Below are 26,017 nucleotides of genomic sequence, written 5' to 3' on the forward strand. Positions count from 1 at the left end.
GCGCTTTCGTTAACAGTCTAAGTAGCTCGTTTATATGTTTTTATGTTGGCAGCGCTATAGACTGCACTACTATCCCCGACAGCGCTGCACGTCCTCTGTAAGAGACTCTGTGGCTCGTAGGACCCGCAGTTAGAAGTTAATATTTAGCAGTGATGGAGGTTATAAGCAGTGTTAGCGGGAGCGGACGGTCTGGACGTGTACCCGTTGTGAAAATTTAATATCGGTTGGATATGCGTTGCAATATCATAATGGAATTTTGGACGATCCTATATATTTTGGAATTGGATGTCACATGATTAAGGTAAAAATCTGCTAAATACATTGTTTGCTGTACAACAGAAGTTTCCCTGTGCAAACCACATGCCTGTTAATAGTTAGAACCTTCAGTAGTTAGAATATTTCTATTGATCTGGCTGTATAATTTCTGCATTTGCTTGTAGTTCGTGTCATGAAGATTTTCTGTGAGGTAAGTGACTTGTGAAATGTATGGGTTATTCTTAGGATTTCTTCTAATTCAGGGCCATTCTTTTGTGTTAAATAATAGTCAGGTTGTCTTATCCTTGTATATTGTTGGTAATAAATGACTAAGTTTGAATTGTATTTGTCAGAAATGAAACGATAAAGACAAGCATAGAGGCAGTACGTCATTTTCACTCAGCAGTTAGAAGATTCAGTTTCACTCAGCTGTTTCAGAAGTATATTAAGAAGTTTCATCTTTCCAGTTACTTCAGTTTAAGTAAAACTATATTCAGAAGCTTCCCCCGTCGACCCTTAGCGCAGGATAACTCACTGTAGTTTCAATAATTAGTGCATGATTAGAAATTAGTTATTGTTTACTGCTAGCGAGTAACTGTATATGGCATTTCCTTTGTAGTTGGGGTCTCTTATTGTTGTACTGTATTGTAATGAGCAAAGCAGTTGTGGCATGCTTGTAGATTTTGTATCTCGCACTCGTTTTTGCAATTAATTAGATATTGATTATTTTCAGTGCTATTTTAGTGTGTCTCTATTTTTGCTTTTCAATTTGTGTCTTTTTTTATATATATATATATATAGTGTGACATGCTGTGATAATCATGGCGTGTGAAAAGCGTAATACTAGGTTGCAAAGTAAACTGAGAAATAACGATGACGGTGAGTGTAGCTTGTTAACACCACCTTGTAATGAACTGACAAATGTTCAAGATAATAATTTGGTAATAGTGCACCGGGACATACACCAGACAGTAAAAAAAGGGGAATAAATGGAAACAATCAGTGAACAGGGAAGTATTGTCGATCGATCAGTCGGTAACAGTTCGCCTCTGGATGTGGAATAACAGAACCAAATCTAGCATATACCGTAGATTCAGGTTTTGCATCATTAAAATTTTCTCGGTTAAGTCAAGATACATTATCTGCGTTTCAAAATACGAATACTGTCGGTGCAAACGCACTGATGAAAAGCACAGAGTAACGTGTTTCGGTCACTAATGCGTTGTTATTGCAATTGATGCGAAATCAGAAACAAGCACAGCAACAAATGGAACTAACACAGCGACAGCTTCAAAAGTTAGACACTTGGAACACAATCGTCAAAAGTTAGACACAATTGAACAAACAGGTAAAGATTTAGTTGCTGAGCTGCTTAAAATCGAATCGAAATATTAAAAAATTTCTGAAGATGTAAAAACACAAATTCGTGAGCATTTTCAGTCTATTTTTTCGCTACATGAAAACGCATTACAGAATCATGAAGGAACCATGAAAGAACTGCAGGTCTTTGTTGACGAAAATCACGACACGTTGCAGGCTAAAATTGACCCAGTTGCATGTACCAATAAGATTACGAAACTTTCAAAAAATCAGGAAAACTTAAAGGACACAGTAGATACGATTTCGACAGAAAAGGACACTCTAAAATTTGGTTCAGAGAAACGCACGGAGGAAATCAGCATATTATCGGAAAAAGGAGCCGAACTTTCGGATCAGATAACAGATTTATCTACGAAGGTAGATGATGATTGGGGTGATACAAAACCAGTAGCCCTTATTGAAACAGAGGAGTACAAGGAAATTAGGAAATTTAAACAAAGAATCAAATTAATATGCAACACAAAAGAGAAATCCGGGTAGTGCAAGATCAGTTGGAACATGTAATACAAGAACTACATATTTCAGAGGATACTCGCGTTCTGACACGGGAAGAGGGATTTAGAAATACGGAAAAGTCACAAAGTAATAACACTGGGTATTTCGGGGATTTTGAAAGGAGTCGGCAAGGTGCAGCGAGCCTTGAGATGTAACCGCCGACACGACGTAAGAATGACCGATTTGCTACTCGGTGACACGATGATATTCAAGAATTCTGATAATGGCGAACATCCACAAGCTTGGCTTCATGAATCGGCTCATTGTTTTCCTCGCAATTAGTCATTAGAGCAAAGATTAGAATTTATGTGTGGCTATCTAGAGAATGAACCAGCTGTTAGAATGAGATCGGTTATTCGCGACTGCCACAGTGAAGGAGGTTTTTCTGATGCCTTCCTTTCTGCATATTGGTATCAGGCTACTCAAGATCGAGTAAAACGCAGTATTATAATGATGAAACATTTCGATCAGTTTGAATTTTCCAGCCCTGTAAAATGTTTTGAAGTTATATTGCACAAAAATCAGTATTTGTCAAACCTTTACAGCCCCTCAGAACTCATCCGTATTTGTTTAATTAAATTGCCTGAACGCTTAAGAAGTATTATTCCAGCTGGACGTTGTAAAGATGACATCTAGCTACAGGGGCAGGGACTACTGCAAGAGTTGGAAATCTACACAGACAATCGCATGATGCGAAAACAGAAAAACGACAATTACAAGTCACATACATCACAATTTCGTGACTATAGAAATAATAACTGGACGCGACAAGGTTAAGTTGTAACGCAAACCGTGACCAAAACAGACACCACCCGTATGACAACCACTGGCAGAATAAAAATAGTTACAGAGAAAGATAACGTTTCCATGGTAGTGACTATGACAGAGATAACCATAGAAGTAGAGCATATGGGAACCAAAACAATTATTATCAATGGAGACAAAATAAATTCAGACGCAACGGTCCACCTCGTAATTACGATTCCAGTAGAAATTCACCACCACGTAACCGATAAGAAAGAAATTACAGAAATTGACAAGACGACAGATGCCATAGTCATGATGACAGACCTGAATTTAATCAGAAATGGTGTGATTCAAATAGGTCAGGGCCCTTTCGTCAAGTTTAAATTGTAGAAGTTAGACCCCCAAATCCCAGTAACGTCGCGCGACAACAAAGAGATAATAGACAATGACTCACACAGCAGGCAGCCACGAAACGTACTTATGAAGCTGACAACGTAGCTGCCGTGAATATCAACTACGTGAAAATATAAGGCATTAGGGACATTTTGCTCCAGGAACATGACCTGAAACAGAACAATATAGCATATCCTGTAATTCACATCACAGCAAATAACATAAAATGTATGGCAGTACTTGACACTGGCAGTCCTATTTCAGTAATTAGTGAAATGCCTTTCAGCAGATGCAAAACCACGAATGATTGCCCCAACTTCCTTCACATAAGATTCAATTACAAGGTGCAATTTTTTGGAAAAAGTGTAGAAGTATGGCAAGAAACTAACTTAGAATTCTTTTGTCAAAGCCACATATTTAATATGAATTTTCTAATTGTTCCATTATTGTGTACGGAAATTATATTGGGTGGAGAGTTTTTGAATGAATATAAAGCAGTTTTAAACTTTCACAACCCTGAAATAAGTTTAGAGGAAAAAGGTAAGTCAATAACTTTGAACTTTGAAGATTGGCTTTCAATCCATGATGAGGAAATCAGTCGGCTTTACCTTCTGTATGATCACAGTTTGGAACTTTAGACGGAATTTGACAGTAAAGATCACTTTTCAAGTACTGACAGGGATGATATTGATGACATATTAGATACTAAGGTTTTAATTCAGAAAAAATCTCAAACAATTGAGAACTTTAATGATATGATAGGCAGGACCTTTTTGACATTTCACAAGCACATTCCACAGTTTTTACTCACAAAATAGGAACAATTAAAGGATTTCAGTCCTGATTTCGTGTTCGTGAGCATTCCGGCACATTATAGGGACCGTGTTAGAGAGGAAATACAATCTATGCTTGACGAGGGTATTATTGAACCTGCAGTAAGCTCATACAATAATCCATTACATGTTGTTGAGAAGAAAAACGGATCGATCAGGCTTATCTTAGATTCGAGACAAATAAACCCCATAATCATTCCTTAAACAGACAGGCCACAAACGTTGGAAGAACTTCCTCAAAATTTAATGGCGTAAAAGTGTTGTCTTCAATTGGTCTCAGATACAGCTTTTATCAAATTGAACTTCATCAAGAATGCAGAAAATAGACGTGTTTTGAACCTTTCTTTTAGCAGTCATTCGTGGACTAAATTCCTTATGACCTGAGTTCCTAAAATGTCATATCACCTCATACGTGGACGATATTTTAATAGCAGAAGCCTCTTTGGAACAACATAATCGTATTCTCAACAGAGTGTTACGTATATTTGCAGAATCTGGAGTTACGGTTAACTTGGAAAATTCTGAATGCGGTAGGACAAAGGTGAAGTTTTTAGAACAGATTATTTCTTCTGAAGGCATTCATCCAGATCCTGAAAAGTTGGAAGCAGCCAGAGCCATTCCAGTACCATCCACACACAAAAAAAAGTTCGTTAAAAACAAGTTCGCTGTTTCCTAGGTCTCGTGTATTTCTACCGTTGTTTCCTGAATACGCTAATTCTAGTAACACCAAAACTTTGGTCTCTCAGTGGCAAAAACTGTTGTGACTTGGCAAGACAGCCAAGCCACTAGGAGATAGCCGAAAGGCACGCGTTTAAGCTCACGCAGGCTGGCGTGAGGTCTGGAACAGTTAAAGGAACTGAGTCTAGTAAAAAAAACTACGGAGCTTCTGGAATACTTAACTTTAATCCATAATTTGTGAACATCGGTCTGACGGTACATGCATCACCAGATAAATAGCAAAAGATAATGGCGCCTTGCTAGGTCGTAGCAATTGACGTAGCTGAAGGCTATGCTAACTATCGTCTCGGCAAATGAGAGCGTAATTTGTCAGTGAACCATCGCTAGCAAAGTCTGCTGTACAACTGGGGCGAGCGCTAGGAAGTCTCTCTAGACCTGACGTGTGGCGGCGCTCGGTCTGCAATCACTGACAGTGGCGACACGCGGGTCCGACGTATACTAACGGACCGCGGCCGATTTAAAGGCTACCACCTAGCAAGTGTGGTGTCTGGCGGTGACACCACAAAAACAATATCTGGAACTGGGACGAACAGGCACAGTTGGAATTCGATTCTTTGAAAGAAGCGCTACTTAACGCGCCAATCTTTGTTCACCCAGATCTGTCGCAAGATTTCTGCCTTTGCGCTGATTCTTCTAAAGTTGGTTTTCGTACCCATTTATTTCAGGAAGCCACAGAAAATAACATTGCTGTTCAGAAACCCATCGCTTTTGCTAGCCGTGTGCCAACAAAATCCGAGAAAAATTATTCCGCCACTGAATTGGAAACTTTAGCTATCGTTTGGGCATTTGATAAATTTCGTTTCTTTCTTCCTGGCAAACGCATAAAAGTTTATAGTGATCATCGGGCATTACAATTTCTTGTGTCATCAAAATTAAATCATGACAGGTTGAAATGCTGGGCATTGTTTGTGCAAGAATTCCACTTCACAATAGTCTATATTCCTGGCAAGGGAAACATGTAGCGGACGTACTTTCACGTGCACCGGCTGGCCTTGAGAAAAGCAACACCGAAGCTAACCTTGAGAAAAATTTCAGTATTCTTTACATTCAAAAAGAAGACTTCGAAAACTTCGTCGCTGCATCTTTAAAGGACATTGCCTATGAACAAGATAAAAATCCGATTTGGAAAGATATCAAAAGTAAATGGCATGAAAAGACACACACGCAGATTCGTCATTATTACCTGGTTAGAAGCAACATATTCTTCAAACGTTGCACTATTGATGATAAGCCATGGGTAATTTTTATTGCTGGTGATTTTGTTAATAAGCTCATCTGGTACACTCATTTCAGCTACGCACATTTAGGTCCACGAAAATGTTATCATATTCTTCGGACGACTTGTTATTTTAACAACATGTAAACGAGAATTAGGAGAGTCTTGTCTACTTGTAAACTTTGTCATAAAGCTAAACCATCTACCATCTCACATCGTGCTCCATTGTTTCCTGTTATTCCTACTACATTAAGAGAGTTTGCTGCTGTTGATCTTTTGGGGCCCCTTGTCAAAACATTGAATGGATTTTCGTACGTTCTCGTCGCTGTTGAACCTACTTCCAAATTTGTTTCTTTCACACCGTTACGCAAAGCCACTGGACGGTCTGTATCCAGCGCATTTGTTAAAAATTTCTTACATGAAGTTGGACGTTGCCTAACTCATTTCAGATAACGGACCACGGTTCAGATCTGCTTTTTGGTCACACATGCTTCGGAATCGTAAAATCAAGCCTGTTTGTATTTCATTGTACTCTTCACATTGGAACCCATCTGAACGGATTATGAAAGAAATCAATAAGCTTTGCAGACTTTATTGTCGCAGAAAGCATCAGTATTGGGACAGATACACTTATTTCAGAACGTACTTAATGAAATGCCTTAGGACTCCACTGCTTTACCACCTATTCTTGTACTAAAGTAAGAGGAACCACCGAAGAGAATCAGAGAACTTGTACCTTTCCCGAATACACTTAAACTTCGACATAAAGAAATAATTGATTTTTTTATTAAAATATAAATTCTGCTGCAGACAAAAGGGGAAAACTACACGGTAGGACAAATGCAAAGAAACTATACATTGGTCCGAAAGTTCTCATTAAAGCCCATTCATTGTCACATAAGAAGAAACATTTGAGTCACAAATACTTTCTGATTTACAATGGACCTTACAGGATCCGACGTACACCGCATGATAATTGCGTTGAAGTTGAAACTCTGCGTAGTAAAGGATTACACCACATTTCTCATGTAAAACCGTTTATTGAGAAATGATTTGCTTTCTGACTTTCTGCTATCAGATTTTTCTCTTCACGTTACTGTTACGCTTTGTCACATTTGGAAACTTAACATTCAGCTATGTTCTGAAGTTAACTATATAATCAAGAACCTATAGAACTTGTTAAGACAGTAATTTTACGAATCCACTTTTATGGGAAACAGACGACACAGTCTTATTGTGTGTTCATTTTTGCTCGTTAGTTGCATGATTACGTCACGACTATAAAGCCCACATTCTTGGAACATATACTGATAATGAGGTTTTACTGCAACATTTTGTTTTACTTGTAAAGACATTTTATTTAAAGCACTTTCTGAGAGGTCACAGATGACGGAGTATTTGGTTTATTTGATAGCTGCACGATTATATTATGACGCAACTAACGAGTGACACGATTTTTATTATTGCTTTTGCGTTGTATCTGTTTTATGACTGCACAGTTTATCTACGTTCTTCCGGGAAGTTAAACATGTTTTGGTAATGAATGTTGTAGCATAGCTACAGTGAGACAGGTATTTTTCGTAACACAGCAATACATTACAATACTGTACTTTTAAGGTCACGGCAATGAACGTAATAACTATGTCATTTATGCGCATAGCACTTTACTTTTGTATATGACAAAGGTAAGTACATTGATTTTTAAAGAACTTTGCTTATGAACGACGATAACTACGACACTTGGTACATTTTTACCGTTAGCCAATGACAGAAAATTTCTTGCAGCAGCAGCTATGCTTTAGCGCTACATGACACGCATTTGAGTGATTACCTTTTGTACTTGGAACATTTTTAGAAATATTTTTCAATTACCATGATACAGAGAAGGTTTGTGGCGATACATTTCATTCCACAGTTTTAATCTGTAGTATCAAGGCATAATTATATTATCCCTCATGGGGATACACCTGCTTTGTGCACCATGCACGTGGCAAGTGCAAGAAGCCCTAGCTAATATGGCATTTGCTTATACAATTTTATACATCGGTACCATATTTCTCTAACGCAGAGTTACACAGCTATCTGGTCATTTAACTGAGAGAAATAAACTTTTTTACTACATCTCTGACACACATTTACGTAATTACAGAGTTCGATTACTTTGTGCTTATGAAATTGCACTTTTTCGGAATTTTGTGAACTGTTCACACATATTTTCGGAACCATTGTGAAACTGCGAGAGCTTTGAGAGATGTATTTTGCATGAGATCATGATTTCTGAAGTACGTTTGAGGTAGATGACTCTATTGAACCGAGCAGACAGCATTTTTTTAAAGGTTTTGTGATAAGGAAACTACGACCATTTTGAGATTTGATTGATGTGTTACGATGATATTGTTACAAAGACGATGTGTATTATGGAGTTGAGATATGTTTATGATCAATAAGGCGATGCTATACGAGGAATCTGATCATGCTACGTGTTTATATGCATATAAATTATAAGTAGGGGTTAGGGACTCTGGTTTGTGAAAAAAAATGTTGGAAACCAAAAATCGTATTTTAAGAGTTATGAAAAGTGCGTAATTTTGTGAATGTGAGTACCAGAACGCTGACGGAAGTTTTTGGACACTGTTATTGATGAGTTTTCGTTTCTATACACTTCCAATGTAAATTTTCAGCTCTGTAGGTCAGAAATGAAACGACAAAGACAAGAAAAGAGGCAGTACATTAGTTTCACTCACTAGTTCAAGAAGATTCAGTTGCACTCAGCAGTTTCAGAAGTATATTAAGAAGTTTCACCTTCTCAGTTATTTCAGTTTAAGTACAACTATATTTAGAAGTTTCGACAGACGCGCAAAGACGTCCTTGCTGTATAGTTAATAATCCATTGCAGCATGGATCGATCGCGTACGCACATACTTAATTTAGGCACGTTTTTTGGCACCGATCATTATTTCTTGTGCTTGAGTTTCCCGTGGTTGAAAACGACTGTAAAAGTACAGTAGCTTGTTGCAGAGTCAGTCGGCTCACTCTGGAGATATCCAGAAGATATGTGGCCGAAAACTTAGGAACAGAAGAAAGTTAAGTTTATGTGACTGCACTCCATAAATGTAGGGGATGAACAAACCACTTCCTTGGTACCTCTACAGGAACTAATAATCAACGAGTAGTTCCGGATGGAGATGTCATGCCTGAAGAAATTTGTGGTCTCTTTGCCTTGCTGAATAGGGCCACTGTCAGAGTTACAGACTGTATTTACTTGTAGTAGCATGATGTATCATGAGGGTGATAACTTTTTCGCGTGGTATGCTTACTAAGCTACGATCTTTGACAGTGAATCATCTTCTGGTGACGGGAGTATGTCGTTGTAAACGTGACAACGACATTACTGAAAGTCATATTCTAGAATATGCAGTCTCTGAACAGGATTATGTTATTCGTGATGGGGAAAGTGCTACGTAGGAAGATGGATAAGATTCGCCGAAATAGTTTCTGAAATTGGTGGTGTCTCCATTTCAAATGACAGGACAGAAATTATCTGTAAATTTTGTGTCATTTAGCTATACACTACCTGCTCAAGAGTGTCTTGACACGTGTTAGTTGATACATAAACTACCTGATCAAGAGTATCTGGACACTTATTAGTTGATAGATAAGTTATCTGATCACAAGTATCCAGACACCTATCAGTCGAGAGATAAAGCATACGGTCAAAAGTGTCTGGACACCTGTTAGTTGACAGATCAACTACCTGATCAAAAGTTTCCAGACACCTATTAGTTGATAGATAAACCATCTGATCAAAAGTATCGTGTATTAGCGTGATGTATCATGAAAGTGATAACTCTTTCCCATGGTATACGCACTAAGTTACTGTCTGTGACCGTAAGTCATCTTCTAATGACAGGAGATTGTCGTTGTACATTTAGCAAACGTGACAACAACTTTGTTCACAGTCACCTTTTAGAATATGCAATTCAATCTCTGTACAGGATTATGTCATTGGTGATGGGGAAATTACTCGGTAGGATGATGGATAAGTGTCGCCAAAATAGTTTCTAAAATTTGTGGTATCTCCATTTCAAATGACAGATGTGAGGTATCGGGCGAATTGTGGCGCCCAGAAAATATTTTAAGTTGGCGTGGCCGCACAGGACGCTCGTCAAAGCCGCTGCCCGGCAGCAGACACGTGGTGCCGAACGAGGAGGATGCTAAGTTCACCCAACCTGGATATGATGTGACGTCATTATGACGTAACACGCTTTAGTCGATTAACACACCTATCGACTTTTACGAACGTTCGAGATTCTAAACTGTCGCCAGCTAGTGGTTTGTTTTGACACGTGCGATTCTGATAACAGCTCAGTGTGGCAGCGTATATGTATTTCGCAAAAATAAAAGTAAAAGAGCTGGATATTAATAGAAATATTCCTGACCGTGGCCTTGAAAACACCACGGACAACACGTTTCGTAAAAAAGTGAAGTCTTCTTGTGTCCTGACCAGATTAGATTGTGTGATTGTTGTATTGAACGCTTACGCCGAAAATATTTATTTATTATCAATATTTTAATATGGTTTCATACAATTGGTCTTGTCAGTACATGTTAGATTGTAGCAGCATACTCTTGCTGACTTTTTTTTCTTAATTTATATAGCTGAAAGAGAACTCGTGCAAGTTTGTTAGCTAAGTAATTTATATGTCCATCCCAAGACAGTCTTTTATCAACCATAATTCCAAGTAATTTTACTCTCGGACCGCAGAGACAGGTACCTTAGTGTCCAGTAATGACTGGTGTGTAGAATGATTGAATTTCGAACTTAAAAAGAAAAATATGAGGCATTGTTGAAGAAAAATCGTCGACCGGAGATGAAATACGAGGGGAAGTGGATTTCTCAATGTAATCTTAACGAAAGGTTAGTGTCTTGACGCATCTAAAGATTTTGGCTGCTGAGTGCTTCTTCTCTCCGAGTACAAATAACTGACGCACTTCAGCTGGGTCAGAAGTACATCAATTTCTGCTTGAGATTCACAATAACCACGCAATTGCCTGTCGTCATCGATGCTGAACTCTTTCAGATTTTCTCTCGTTAGTCTCTCGAATGCTGAACACATAATTAGAGACGAGCAAACGAAAAACAACGCACAGGACAATAACACAGTACAATACACGATTTAAACGCAAGGAACGCAAAACACATGTCAACGAATGGTGCAGAGCACAGCGCTAGCCTGTCACAACCTCTCGAAAGTTCACTAAAGTCGAATAGTCGATATACGGTTTCTATCGTTTTCGATGTAGCGTGTATACGTCATAATGACGTCACATCGTATCCAAGTCCGGGCCGAACGATAGCTGAGCAATAGGGGTGGCCGGAGCACGTGGTCCATCGGCCGCGTGGCTGGGAATTCCAAGCTGACATTCTGACGAGTACGGCGCTTTGTGTCGAAGGAGACGTCTATGCCGGGAGTGCCAAAGGTGGCAGACTTGGTGAACGATAATAGCAGACATTTCACAGTTTGTACAGAAATTAATAGTAGCCAGATGAATCATGATACCTCAAAAGGAAACATGGACATTATCATTATGTACACGACGATTCTGATGGTGTTATCAGGTTTTCAATATATTTATTAGTTTAAAGTTTAGCATCCGACGATAAACTATACAAGTAACACCCACCAACGAATTTCCAGAATCTAAATGGTTCATCCGATTTCGTCGATCTACATGGCTTTAGAAAGCTATTAGTGTGACCTAAATTGGTATGAATTACAGGCATATAACTTAAATAGTACATGAATTATTGGAGGTCAAAGTGGCCGATTACTATCGATCGCGTCAGGCCGTAAGTACTTCACAGTTACACGAAAAAACGGAAGCAAAACGCTTATAAATATATTGATTCATGTAGGTCTTGGTTAACAGCCGATGTATGCTATTCATGAACTGGTCAATTATTTACTGTGTTTTAGAAAGAACGGAGACATTAGGCTCACGGCCTACCTTTTGCTTCTTTTCTATTGATATATGTTTATTTAATTGTTTATGTATTTAATAAAGTGTGTTAGAGCGTGTTTATGGTCTAGCCGTAGGAATATTTATTTAATTTCAAGTATTTAAATGTAAATCCAATATTTTGAATATATTTCATTACGCGACTGTGCGTTGGAATGAAGACATGGCACGAGCGCTCTAGCCAATCATAGCGCTCGTGAATGGGGAGACTGGATGGAAGCCAGTTTCCGGAAAGGACACGGGGTGAGTTCTGAGCAGGAGGCAGTTCGGGACGGTACGGGACAGATCACACGGAAGGTGCTGGACGGCGAAACGGACGCACAGTGGCTGGAAAGACTTGGAATGGAGCAGTTTGCGCTTGGTCGCGAGAGATAGAAATATTTCGTAGTGCCGACTTGTGCACTTGTGAGATTTCCGTGGCTTCTATAGTGAAGACGTAGTGTGCGTTTTGAAGTGAATATCTCGGGAGCTGTAACCGCGCGACTGCTACAGTCGCAGGTTCAAATCCTGCCTCGGGCATGGATGTGTGTGATGTCCTTAGGTTAGTTAGGTTTAAGTAGTTCTAAGTTCTAGGGGACTGATGACCACAGATGTTAAGTCCCGTAGTGCTCAGAGCCATTTGAACCATTTTTTTTCTCGGGAGCTGTGTTGTTGTTCACAACTAATTTCGTCCTGTAGGAATCTATTGTTTCCCTCTTATTCAACTTATATTTTATTTAATTGCTGTACCCTCGACACCAATACGTGTTTTGCAGATATATACCGCATTCTCAAAAGTACTTCAACTATCGTACTTATCATTCGATTTCATTAAGATAGTACCTGCAGATTTTTTTTTTTTTTTTAATTCCAGTCTTTCATTTCTAAATTTCTATATTAATTCGTAATTGCCGAGTGATAGGAACCTTCGACCATTCGATTGATGTGTGTATTCATATTGTATACTAAAGACTCAGCAGTATTTGGCCTGTAATGCGGCAACTACGTATCCCAGCCGCTAGACAACGAAACCAACCAAAACTTTTAATGTTGCAACGTTGAGTCGGAGGGTGCGTAGTTACTTTTGAAAGCCCGCACAGGGCAGAAATTATCTGCAAATTTAGTGTCATTTAGCAATTCACTATTTAATCAAGAGTGTCTGGACACATATTAGTTTATAGATAAACTATCTAATCAAAAGTATCCAGACATCTGTTAGTTGAGAGATAAACTATCTGATCAAAAGTATCTGGACACTTGTTAGTTGACAGATCAAGTACCTGATCAAAAGTATCCAGACACGCGTTAGTTGACGGACAACCATCTGATCAAAAGTATCTGGACAACTGATAGTGGACATTAATATATGGTGCCCCCAGCCCTTGCCTTTATGACGACTTCAGATCTGCCAGAATCACTTTTAGTGACATGTCAATGTCTGTGGAAGAATGGCAGCTCATACGTTAACAAGAGCTAAGACTAGAGAAGATAGTGTGTGCTGGGGTGTCTAGAGAAGTCAATGTTCCAATTTATGTGAAAGGAGTTCGACAGGGTTTAGGCCGAGACTCTGTATAGCCCAGCCCTTTTAAGAAATGCCGGCCTTTGTGGCCGAGCGGTTCTAGGCGCTACAGTCTGGAACCGCGCGACTGCTACAGTCGTAGGTTCGAATCCTGCCTCGGGCATGGATGTGTGTGATGTCCTTAGGTTAGTTAGGTTTAAGTAGTTTTAAGTTCTAGGGGACTGATGACCTCAGAAGTTAAGTTCCATAGTGCTCAGAGCCATTTGAACCATTTTTTTTAAAAGAAATGTTACTCTCCTCAACTCGTGCCTCGCAGATGCTGTTTTATGACAGGGTGGGTTGTTATGCTGATTAGAGCCATCCCATCGTTCCAAAGCGTTCCTATACTGTAAGCATTAAATAATTCTATAAAATATGTTCATATCCTTCTGCATTTAGCCATCTCTTAAGCGCTATAAGGAGCCACACCCCAACCACGAAAAACACACCGTTGTCTGAACTCCACCTCCCCCACATGTTACTGTTGGCAGTACATGGTGATGGCAGGAAACTTTCTGCAGGAATTCGCCAAACACGAACCCTTCTGTAGGATTTCGATAAGATATAGCCTGATTCATCACTTTCAGATCACTCGTTGCAGGCGTCCATTGGCGTTGTTCTTTGCGCCACCTCAAGCGTCCCTTAGCATGGGCCACAGAATTGTATTGCTTATGAACAGCTGCTCAACCACTGCACTCCACTCTTTTTCGCTTCATTGTCACATCATTGCACTAGCTGCACTGCTGGTTACACTGTGAGACTCCCGAGTGACTCTTCCACAGATTTCATGTGAATCGTTTATTAGCACCCGCCTCAGGGCTCAACGGTGAGTCTGTCGTAACATCTGGTCGTCAACTCTGCATTACAAATGGGCATTCGGATGTTTATAATTCCAATGGTCAACCTACGGCACACTGCAGAAAGAAAAATATAGGAACCCTCTCTGGACTTTGGCTATGTACATGGGAAGTGTTTCTACGAGAGGTGGTAACCAGTTTCGGATTGAAGAGTTAATTCACACTGGAGCATGCCCACAAGCTGTCTGTAACAGAGCCAGCTGACTGTGCAGCCCCCCTCACCCCTCCTGTGCTGGGAGACAACAGCGCCGGGGGTGATGAGGCGGCCGCTATCTGCGTGCCCGCCGGTGACAAAGGCCTATCAATCAGCCGCATGGGGGCGGGGCCCGGTCTATTCCCCCTCCTCCTGGCTGCAGGCAGCCCACGGCGGCGCGCGGCAGGCCTGGCCAGTGCAAATAGTCTGCCGCTTGGTATTTGTTTCCAACTGCGCACAGCAGTCCGGCGAATGAAGCGCACTCGCCTGGAGTGCCTTTACTGTGCAAGTTATCAAGGCACTGGCTTTTCACTTCCAAAGCGAATTAATTGCCCCCACCTGACCGCTTCGTGGGCGTAGTGGTAGTCCGCACTGCTATCACTCCTATAAAGCCTATTGCGAAAGTCTTGTAATGAACAACATCGAACTGTTAATCTGTGAGTCAAATGTATAATCTTTCAAGGGAGACTTCTATCGTCATCAACATCATAATCTTCGTTGTCGTAGTGACAGATTCAGATTCGCTTATGTCCCTTCATCTTTTCCACGCACGTTCTTTGTACGACGGTTAAATTATTCGTATCACAGTGTCGTGGCAAGTTGCTAGTGTCACCAACCGAGTGACATGGTACTGTAACAAAACATCTGGAAAGCCACACATGCGGTTGCAATTTCGCATCCCTCTACATATGGCCGTTAACAGCATCATCCTGATCATCGTTAAAATGTAAATTCCCGTATGCTCGCCGGCCAAAGTGGCCGAGCCGTTCTGAGGACTCAGTCCAGAACCGCGCGACTGCTACGGTCGCAGGTTCGAATCCTCCCTCGGGTATGGATGTGTTGGGTCTAAGTAGTTCTAGGTTCTAGGGGACTGATGACCTCAGATGTTAAGTCCCATAGTGCTCAGAGCCACTTGAACCATATTTGAACTTCTATGCTCATTACGCCTCTGCAGGCCATGCTTATCCTACCTTTTTATAATCTCACTTGGTACAACATCTCCTCCAGGCCGTCCTACAATAAGATTGATTTGGCAAACGGAAGACAGGTCATTTCTGAAGCGTACCTGTCAGTTCGTTTCTAAAACAGGTCCAAGAGACAGCAACTGCCATCCTGTATTTAAAGACACCCAGAGAAAATATACAAATTAGTAAGGTATTCTGAATTACCAATTACAAGAATAAAGGGTGGCACGTAACGAATCCAATCATGGGATTTAATTAATTAAATTTTGCTCATCCTAGTAATACCAATCTTTAATTGGCCAATTAGACGCAGTAACTGTAATAGCCTGAACAGACAGACACCTCGCTATACTGTGCCCCCACATACACTTCCGTCCCATGAAGAGCGACGTCAATGGCAAATTTATTTTAATTGACAGTAGTGTTGGACATAAGGGCAGGATGGCTACATCGAAAGCCTTGGTGCGGTAAAAAAGGCGCCATTTTGGCCATTAGGTGGAGCGATGCCAAGACTCCCGACAGCATGGAGCCAAAGATACAGCACAGAATCGATGTCCGCTGCTTTAAGAACTGGATGACTACCCCTTGCCAACTGTGGGAGTTGACTGCCCCTGCTTTCGGCAAGGTCAGAATCAAGGGTGATTCCTTTCAGTTCACCCGACTTATGTTACTACCCGGAGCCAGGTGGCAGGAGACACGCACAACGGAAAAAATTGAACGACGAACCTGTAAATCCGCCAGGCAGTTCTTGGCCCCTCTCCATCGACAACGACGCCCCAACATTTGAGCAGTTTTCCATGAGATGATCCCGTCTCGTCATTACTTTCCCTTGCTGCATGCTCCATCCTTTCGTCTCTGATTATCCTCTCTATAAAATACTTCATGCAGTGACTATTTGTATTCGAGAAACCTGCTTTTTCTTGGTTTTCTATAAAGTAAAAGTGCACGCAAGCGACGCGGCGCGCGTGTGTGCAGTGTCCATTTAATTTCAATCTACTCTGTGCCCACAGCTCGATGCTAACTTCAGCATATGAACACAGCTCTGGTAGGCCAATATCAAGTATGTTCTCATTACTGAAGGCAGTATTAAACTCCTTTTACGGTTTTTGTGATACATGCAGCTTTCGATTGTGTTGAGTAACAGCAATAGTAAGGAGATGCATTGGGCCTGCAAAATATGACAAATAGGAAATGTACTGTCTACGAAATTACATGACATGAAACTCTCTAGCCACGCGGGATTAACCGAGCGGTCTAAGGCGCTGCAGTGATGGACTGTGCGGCTGGTCCCGGCGGAGGTTCGAGTCCTCCCTCGGGCATGGGTGTGTGTGTTTGTCCTTAGGATAATTGAGCTTAAGTAGTGCTGAAGCTTAGGGACTGATGACCTTAGCAGTTAAGTCCCATAAGATTTCACACACATTTGAATAGTTTTGAAACTCTCCAGGAAGTGGAAAAAAAGTCCAAACTGCTTGGGCACGAGATAAATTACATAATTATCTACATGGCGTGTGAATTAATTTCATATGCAAGGCGACATCTCCATGAAAGACAATCCTCCCACCACCTTTCTGCTACCACCTCAAAACCGCCTTGTCACCCCTACCTTACCGCAAACTCATTTCTTCACGCAGGCACAAACCGTATCTACACTTCTAAACAGAACTCAGTAGCACTGGTAAGCACACAGTGAAATCCTGGAGAGTGACTCAGCTGATTACATTATGTCGACTTCCAGTCATCTACTCGATGAAGGCTTCCATCCCAGAGATTAAACACTCAAGCGAAGAAGAAACCGGTATAGGCATGTGTATTCAAATACAGTGATATGTAAACAAGCGGAACACGGGCTGCGATCGGCAACTTCTATATAAAACAACAAGTTTCTGGGGCAGTTGTTCGATCGTTTATTGCTGTTACAGTGGCAAGTTGTCAAGATTTAAGTGAATTTGAACGTGATGGTATAGTCGACACACGAGCTATGGGCACAGCAGCTTGAGGTAGTGATAAAGTGAGGATTGAAGGTACTGAATGTGTAGACACCGAAGTTCTCATCAACTTCCATTCACAGATGCGATCGAGTAATAAAGTATTAAGCAGTTGTCACTTACTGCTGAACTTTGATACGGAGTAAATTCTTAATAGGGCAAGAAGTAGTTTAACAGATAGAGGAGTGACACTGTTTTCCATTCAGTCTTCTTTAAAATTTGGATAGATATAATTAACACTGGTTTTTTATTATTAATTTTATACTCTGATACCGTAAATGTATTTATGAATAAATGTGAATAATGAATTTTATCATTTTTTCTGTTCGACCCCTTCTTACATTAAATTGCATTCTTTTAATCTGTTTCCTTGAAGATATTAGGAATCAGTTCAAAATTGTAACCAACGCGTTACTCCAGTCAGATAGTGTTAGAATGAAATTTTTTGCAAATTCGCCACTTCAACATCTACGCCTGGGCCGTAATTTTCGCTTTATCCATTTAACTTTGCGCACAAAAGTGTAGAGGTTATTTCTTGAACAGGATGCCTGCCCACAACGAGTTTTGGAGGGTAAGGGAAATTCTACAGCGAGAGGTTTTTCGTGACTTATATCTTTACCACCAGTGAGACTCTTGCAGTAGAAAGCTTTGAAAATAGACGCAAGTTAAAGGTAGGAAGTCCAGTCATAGAAGAATACACATTCTCTGTAATTTCTCTAACTTAGTATTGAAGTGAGCAAATCAGGTCGTCATGTACGCAAATTCAAACTGTCTAACAGTGTTGGCGTCCCCAAACGCGTTCATTGTTTGTTTTCCTCAAACCGCACAAACTTACTTTTTGCTCTCAAATTCAAATGGCTGTAAGCATTATGGGACTTAACAGCTGAGGTCAGCAGTCCCCTAGACTTACAACCAGTTTAACCCAACTAACCTAAGGGCATCATCACACACATCCATACCCGAGGCAGGATTCGAACCCGCAACCGTAGCAGCAGCGCTGTTCCGGACGGCTTTCTGCTCTTCTTGCCCAGATTTTCCACTCCCAAAGAAAGGTACATGTTTACTGATAATGAATATTTGAACAAGTTGCAACTCACGGACCCGCAGATGTCTGTGCATTGCGGCATTTTACCACGTGCGAATGCTTGAATTTGTGTACGTATCTACTTGATTGGCTAACTTCAATACTAAATAGCTCGGAAACGGTGCAATGTATAGAATTTTCTTCTTAACAACTATTTCTCAGCACAATGAATTGCGAATGTGGACGTTACTGGTGAATACCGACAAAACTGCGGAGAGTCATCATCTGAGATGAATGTCTCCTGTCTTACGGTAACGGTTGACGACACGAAACTGAATCATTCAACGCAATCTTTCCTTATAGGTTGACAGAATTGCTAGGCGTTGCCGCAAAGCAAGGAAAGTACCACACGAGACAATAGCCTTGTGCGATCGACTGCAGATTGTGGCAACAGTACGTTACTGAACATAAACACAAGAGAAAAGTCATTACAGTTCTATCGGGGCCCTGTCGATTGTTATTTGCCTGTAATTTTTGTACGGAAAAATACACAATTAATAGAACTTGTGTACATTGAGAGACATGTGTGAAATGATGAAACGGGGGTACTTCCTGCTGGGGCATTTTCTTTCTTTTTTTTAAAAATAACCGTTTCAAATTCGCTTGACTTTCTGTACCATACAGGCTTAGCGATCGGTTATTCAAATAGCGAAGTAATTAGTAAACGCTAATTGTATTCGGTACACAGCCGTCGATGGGGCTGTGGTTGTCGCCCCTCCGCAGCGCGCAGCCCACAAACACGGGGGGACGCGTCGCCCGTTGTCGGCTGGCGAGCCTCGCGCCGCCTCGGGCTGTGAGGGCGGACGCCGGAGAGTGCCGGCGGCTAATATTTCATCGGGCCTCTCTTCCCACCCCATTATTTGGAAATGTGTTGAATTAGCGATCCATTAAAAGGGACGGAGGGTGCCGAAAAGAGCGGGCGACACGCACCGGTCCGGCTGGTACGTGGGTACGGAAAAATGGCCTCTGGTCGTTGGAAGGGGTGAAAGGGGGGAGGGGAGGGACGGAAGCGGCTGAGGGTGGCAACGCGCGGAAAAGTCTCTTCCCCGCGCTGACGCGGTCGCATCAATCAGCCGTCCGCCCGAGTTCATCCGTAGAAAAAACTCGTCTCGTTGCGCTGTGTGAGTCTATGGGGGAAACGCCTTAAAAACTTTGTATTTTTAGTTCAGCTTAAGAGCTAACCGTTGTCTTTTTAACGTCGGTTAAATGTCTCAAAGCGTTTATTAATGGATCTGTCAACAGCTGCAGTATTTACATTAGAAGACTAGTTTCAAACCTTACAGGTTTATTTTCAAGCCTGGCCTACTGAGGATGCACTACAGCGCCTGTTCTTCATAATCAACATCAAAGTGGAAACACATGCTTTACAAATGCTCTCAGAAGGAATGCCACAATCAGCACGTGCCTCTTATCAAGTCAAAATCAAATCATGATGGTGTTGGAACAGCAACCAGCCACAAATTTACTTTCAGTTCCTTTATTCAAAGGGTACCGTTACCGGTTTCGAATCGTTGTGATTCATCTTCAGACGGTTTACACGCTTTCCTTATGACAAGTGGTGTGTTTTTTTTTAGATTAATTGTCCTAAAATATAAATAATACATAATTATAACCACGCCATACACAGATGGTTGCGTTACATATTTTCGTGGCATGTGACTTACTAAAAATGTCAGTTTGGAGTGTTTGTTTTCAGAACATTCTTCCAACAGATGTGAATACATTCCCACTGCATTCTTATTATTGAACGCGTAAATTTTTCTCACTGACCACTTTAGATTTTTCACTGAGAAGATTTCTACCACGCACCACACGTTTTGATACATACAAACATATGAATATCAAAGATGCTATGATATATCGTAACATTTAAAGATGTCCTATGTTTGGAAAGGACCAAATATTCACTTACGCAACTGAACTGCCTTTTACATTAGCACAGAGACTAGTACAGAGTACCAACTCAAAAAATCAATGTCTCTGTATTAGTGTAAAAGGCATTTCAGTTGCGTTGTGACTTTCATTCTGCTAACATTTATGACGTTTGTGTCGCCGCTCTGATGTTCAATACTATCACTACAGCATCAGTAGACCAGGCTTGAAATTGAACCTGTAAGGTTTGAAATTAGTCGCCTAATATACACGCTGATTCAAAAGTAACTGCACAGACTTCGTGGGTGTAATGTATGGATCAAAATAAGAGCAAAATGTTAAAGAAACTTTTCTTCGAAACTGTTTTATTTCCGAGCTATGATGCTGAATGGCATTTGTGATAGGCATTACATCATGGACCATTACCGACTTTTGGCGTGTTGGCTCGCTTTCGTGTCAACTGATGTCTTGAGAAAGGTGCCTCTGCACATTTCAGTCGTTAGGCAAGAGAATAGTTGCTTATCCAGATAAGTGGACAGGATGTGCAGGCCCACCACATCTCTGGATCTCAGTCTCTGGAATTCCACCTCTGGGGTCGTCTAAATGAGCTCGTGTATGGTGTTGCAACCGAGTGTGCAGCACAACTACAGCAGTGAACCGAAAATAGCTGTGCAACTGTGCGGAGTGAGGTGAACGAAGCCTGCAACATTCCGAGCGCACTAAGTCGAGCACGTCACTATCTTCGTCTACGTGGACACCATTTAAAAAACGTCCTGGGATAAACGTACTGTACATGGCTGAGTTGACTTTCGGGTCCCTTCATGTCATTGCCTTCGGAGAAGAATTAATTTTGTGTTGTTTGTGTTACGCTTGTGGATCCTATTCTGCTGCATACCTCTGAAATAGATCAGTTTCAGATAATACTCTTATTATGTTTCATACACTACACCCACGAAGTGTGTACAGCTACTTTTGAATCACCCTCTAATTACTGCAACTACTGACAGGGTCGTTAACAAACGCTTTATGAAATTTAATTAAGTTTCTTGTTCCCTGTCAAAAAAGTTTGACACAGAAAAAAAAGTTAGTTAAATGGCCAACAGAAATACGAAAACAACTTTAAACGGATTCATGGCCATTTTCAGGGATAACACGGTGACAATGTTATCTGATTCGATGGATTTTAGCGACGAAAGTGAACTTTCGTAGACAAAACGTAGGTTTAACAGCTGCGGTTTTGAAAGAAACTGATTCATTAATCTTAGTACGAAAACTTTCATGGTCAATGAATGCTTAAGATAATGAGGCTGATCTTAAAGACAAAGGCACATGGAATGCGAATGTCTTCACAGTTTGAACCATCTGAATCTAAATATGTAAATAAATGAGTCTTTACACCCTAACAGCTATCGACGAAATTACGTACAAGATTGAACTGTGACTCATGCCGGAAGCAGCAATCAGCGACGATCTACAACAGCAATATTTACTAGGAGCTGTAGATACTATGTAAGAAAAAACATAGTGAGTGCTGGTACAAAGCAAGTGCATTACTCATAACAAAGGAGTCTTTAATTGGGCTATAAGGCGCGTGAAAACCAGTACTAGTCGTGAATAAGGAAATCCACGTACTTTCGTGATTACAAGAAGGAAAATTTTTGCGTAGTAAAAATACGAATGTTGATTCTTTTACAAAGGCGATTTAATTTTCAAGAATTTTCGTTAAATGATAGGCAGCCACAGTTAACAACTAAAAACTGTCTCAGGTGTTACACAAGAGCCATAGAATTGTCTGATTTGCACAAGGACTCACAGATGCGAGAAGCATAACTGGATATCGTTGCCCAGGTGGGCCAAGGTTTCATACAGGGAGGAATACTAAGGTCCATTACAATTTAAAGAAACACACAGTGTGAGAAATTACTCCACAACAAACATGATTCAGAATTAATACGTCTTACAAGAAATGCAGCTAAAGCATGCATCGAAAACGCTATTGAGACGCCCTGCTAAACCCGCAGGACAGGACAGGTAGTTTCAGTTGTGGAAAGTGTCGGTTACACTCGAGCATACAACCTTTTATTTGATCAAACATTACAAAAGCCAAGAAAATTAAAAAAAAACAACAACACAGCTTTAGTTCTGGAACTTAATTAGTCGCCGAATGCACCGTACAATGTCATGCCTTAAGGGCAAGACCACTTTAATTTAAAAACGGCTGAAAGCCAATAACTTAAAGCTCAACCAACATTAGAAATTTAAAAGGCAAAGTCTTACCTTAAAGTCAGCACCTTAATTAGGCTGAAGGCCAAAGAATCTGACACTTTAAGAGCAAAACAGCTTAAATTCAAAATCGGCTGAAGGCCCAACACTTAAGAGTCAATAACATAAATTTTAAGAATGCCAAAGGCTTTACGTAAAACAGTTCTTAAATTAGGCTGAAGGCTCAAACCATCTGAAGCCTTAAGGGCAAAACAACCTTAATCTAAAAATCGGCTAGAAGTCATACAAGTACAAACAACAAGAACAAACAAGAAAAGGCAATACATCCAACGGCGCTCAGAAGTTTCCGAGGGTCGGCCTGGAATTCAAACACTGACGTTCGCTTGGGTGAGACAGGCACTCGGCCCAACCACTGTCGATCCGACGACCACCCAACGTACAGACAGTCAAAGGACCCACCGTCAAGATAACCTCCGCTTCACCCGACCAGCATACGACAGGGAGTTCAATGGAAAAACGTAGAAGGTATTGGCGCCCACAAGCAACTATAAATTGAGCTGTCAAACGACACACCACGCTGGACAGCGACAACACGATGAGGAAAATACACTGCCTGAATTTACGTCAACAGCCAGGGCAGGTAACCGGAACGTCAACGGCCACAATGCAGAAGATTCCGCTGGTGCACTTCAATTCAAAAATCCAAGTACAGTTAAACTCCACCGGAGGATGGCTAAAATTTGAAAACTCGAAACCTCACGTTGTTGCTTGCGGGAATATCCGGCAGCCGACAACGAACTCCAAACGGCACAATGTGAACAGTCGTGACTTGCTGGTAGATTAAGTCAAAACTCAACTGTCATATCCAGGATCGGTGAGCCACGAACCTTGTAGCAATGGGAACAGCACCACACACTCCGAGGCCGCAGCGGGCCCGGCCAAACTAATCGCCGCGGAGATTTCCTCGCTGCTCCGCGCCAACCGACCAACTGCCTAGGCCCGGAAACGGAGGAAGGACCAGATATACGTCGGCCGGTGAGACGACCAACCGAGCGACCAACCAACTGTCGTCCCACTCCAATCTCCCTCCGTCGAACAGTTCATGTTCGTCGCCAACGGTCGGCGAGCGCTGGCTGTCGGCGCCTCACCGGCGCTCCGTCCCCGACTTCACTGCTGCTGCGTCCCGACTGCACAGCTGGTCCATTCCGAACTGACTGCCAGACACACGGAAACCCTGAAATACTATCGGTCACTCTCGAGATGGTACCACAGTGCACTTACCGATACGCGCTGATGCTGCCGCTCACGGGCTAGTAAGTCAGGAGTTAGTGACGCCAGTAAATGGAATAAAATAAGAAAACGAGGCGGCAGTACCGTAATAGAAGATGACAAACAATAAATGGATAAACGCGAGCCGTGCACGGCTCAGATGGTAAAGCCAACAGGATGTAACGATCTTAGACAAATATATGTAGGAGCATTGCGGAAGAGCAGACTGGCGTCAGTACGATACCAAAACTTGAAACATAGTGTCGTCCCTTCTGGCAGGCCATGCAACCTCTGAATGAAATCCGTGCTGAGCCTCAGACCGGCTCTCACAAGGCCAAGTCCTTGGGCTCCGGTAGACACTCGACGGACGGATACATAGGGATAACTCAATGAAGCAAAGCAAACCCTGTATCGTGTATGAGATACAGAGGCGAGCGAGTGTGCCGGGACTTAACCCAGATCACAGCCAGTAGCGCCATGTCACCTTGACGCGTCTGCGCGTAACGCACAAATATTACACCACAGTTAAGTATAACATTAAAAGTCAAAATTTTATATTCAAACTTTGTCAACATATACTTTAATGTAATAACATTTTAAATGTCAAGTCTTAAAGTAATTAAACCAATAGTTTTCAATAAAGTACAGTTTTAAGAAAAAAATTAATGGCGCTAGGTAATAAAGCTAGGAAGCCAACATTTGGTCAGAATCTGACTATGGAGGTCAGAAATAAGTGGTGCAAGTTTCAAAATAATAGAATAAAAATTACAGTCATAATCCACATTTTTAAGCAAAATTGAAGGTGCTAAATATTAAACTTAGAAATGTAAAAATTTATGTGATGCTTCAGGTCAACCTAAAAATAATAACTAAGAGACTACGTAAGGCTACCTCTTATAGTTTTTGAGTAATGTAATGTAAAACAAAGTTGTAACTAATGACAGGAAATATTGGTTACAGTATATGATAAAACCTTCGAAACAGTAGAGCTATAACAAAATTTTAGAATCGTAGTATTAATAACAGCCAATACAATTTCTATTAAAGTTATGGTTCAAAGGTAACGATCTAACGTTAGTTCCACTATAAAAATTCTAGAAGGCAAAGTTTTTATTCAGGCGTGCTGAAACTTTTTCTGTGATTTCTACCAACTTATCTGAATGCAGGTAAAAATCAAGGAGTTTCTAAATTAATTCATAACTTTAGTATTAAATATTATGTGTCCGGGAAAGTGGTCGTTCAGAGGCTGCTGCCGTGTGCTTAAAGCAGCTGACAGCAGATGTTCCCTTGGCCGTCCCCTGCGGTACATATATAAATACAGCCCGAGAGGCAGGAAAAAGGTTCACTTCGCGCTCAGCCACTGTAGAATCCGCGTCTATTAAACGTCGGATTGCGCTCTGCCTCGGATGACGTCAGAGACGGACAGTGACAAAACGCGTATCTTCTGTAATAACTGATAGTGAGTTCCCTAGGACTGTACAGCGTCCTGGATCGCTTAGGTATTTGCTGAAGTAACGGTTAGTATTCCGTCTGTGAATAATTACAAATCCGCGTGGCAAGTGGTGACTATTATTTCCACTTTTGTGGGGAACATTTACTTCGAACATTTATTTGATTATTAGTAGTCAGGGCGAAAGACAAATTTGTAAGAACATACCGTAGAAGTCGCCTCTGAACTGATAATAGTGGTGTTTAGGCTAGAAAGATTTACCGTTAATTGAACATAGTGACTTCCAAAGTGTTGTGTGAGAGATACTTTACTAAATATATCTATGAACTGAACTTTGCACCTTCATTTATAATCATAGTCCTGATCCCGCTAAGTAGAAACTGGAACATTTCTTTCTGTGGGATGGACCAGAATGTGGCCGTGCAGATTGGAAACTATGGTCAGTATCTTCTCCACCGCTTTCGGTCTGACTATAAAAATAGTTACCAGGCTCCCGTGAAAAAA

This window comes from Schistocerca americana, chromosome 7 (assembly GCF_021461395.2).
Source record: "Schistocerca americana isolate TAMUIC-IGC-003095 chromosome 7, iqSchAmer2.1, whole genome shotgun sequence".
Classification (NCBI taxonomy): Eukaryota; Metazoa; Arthropoda; class Insecta; order Orthoptera; family Acrididae; genus Schistocerca; species Schistocerca americana.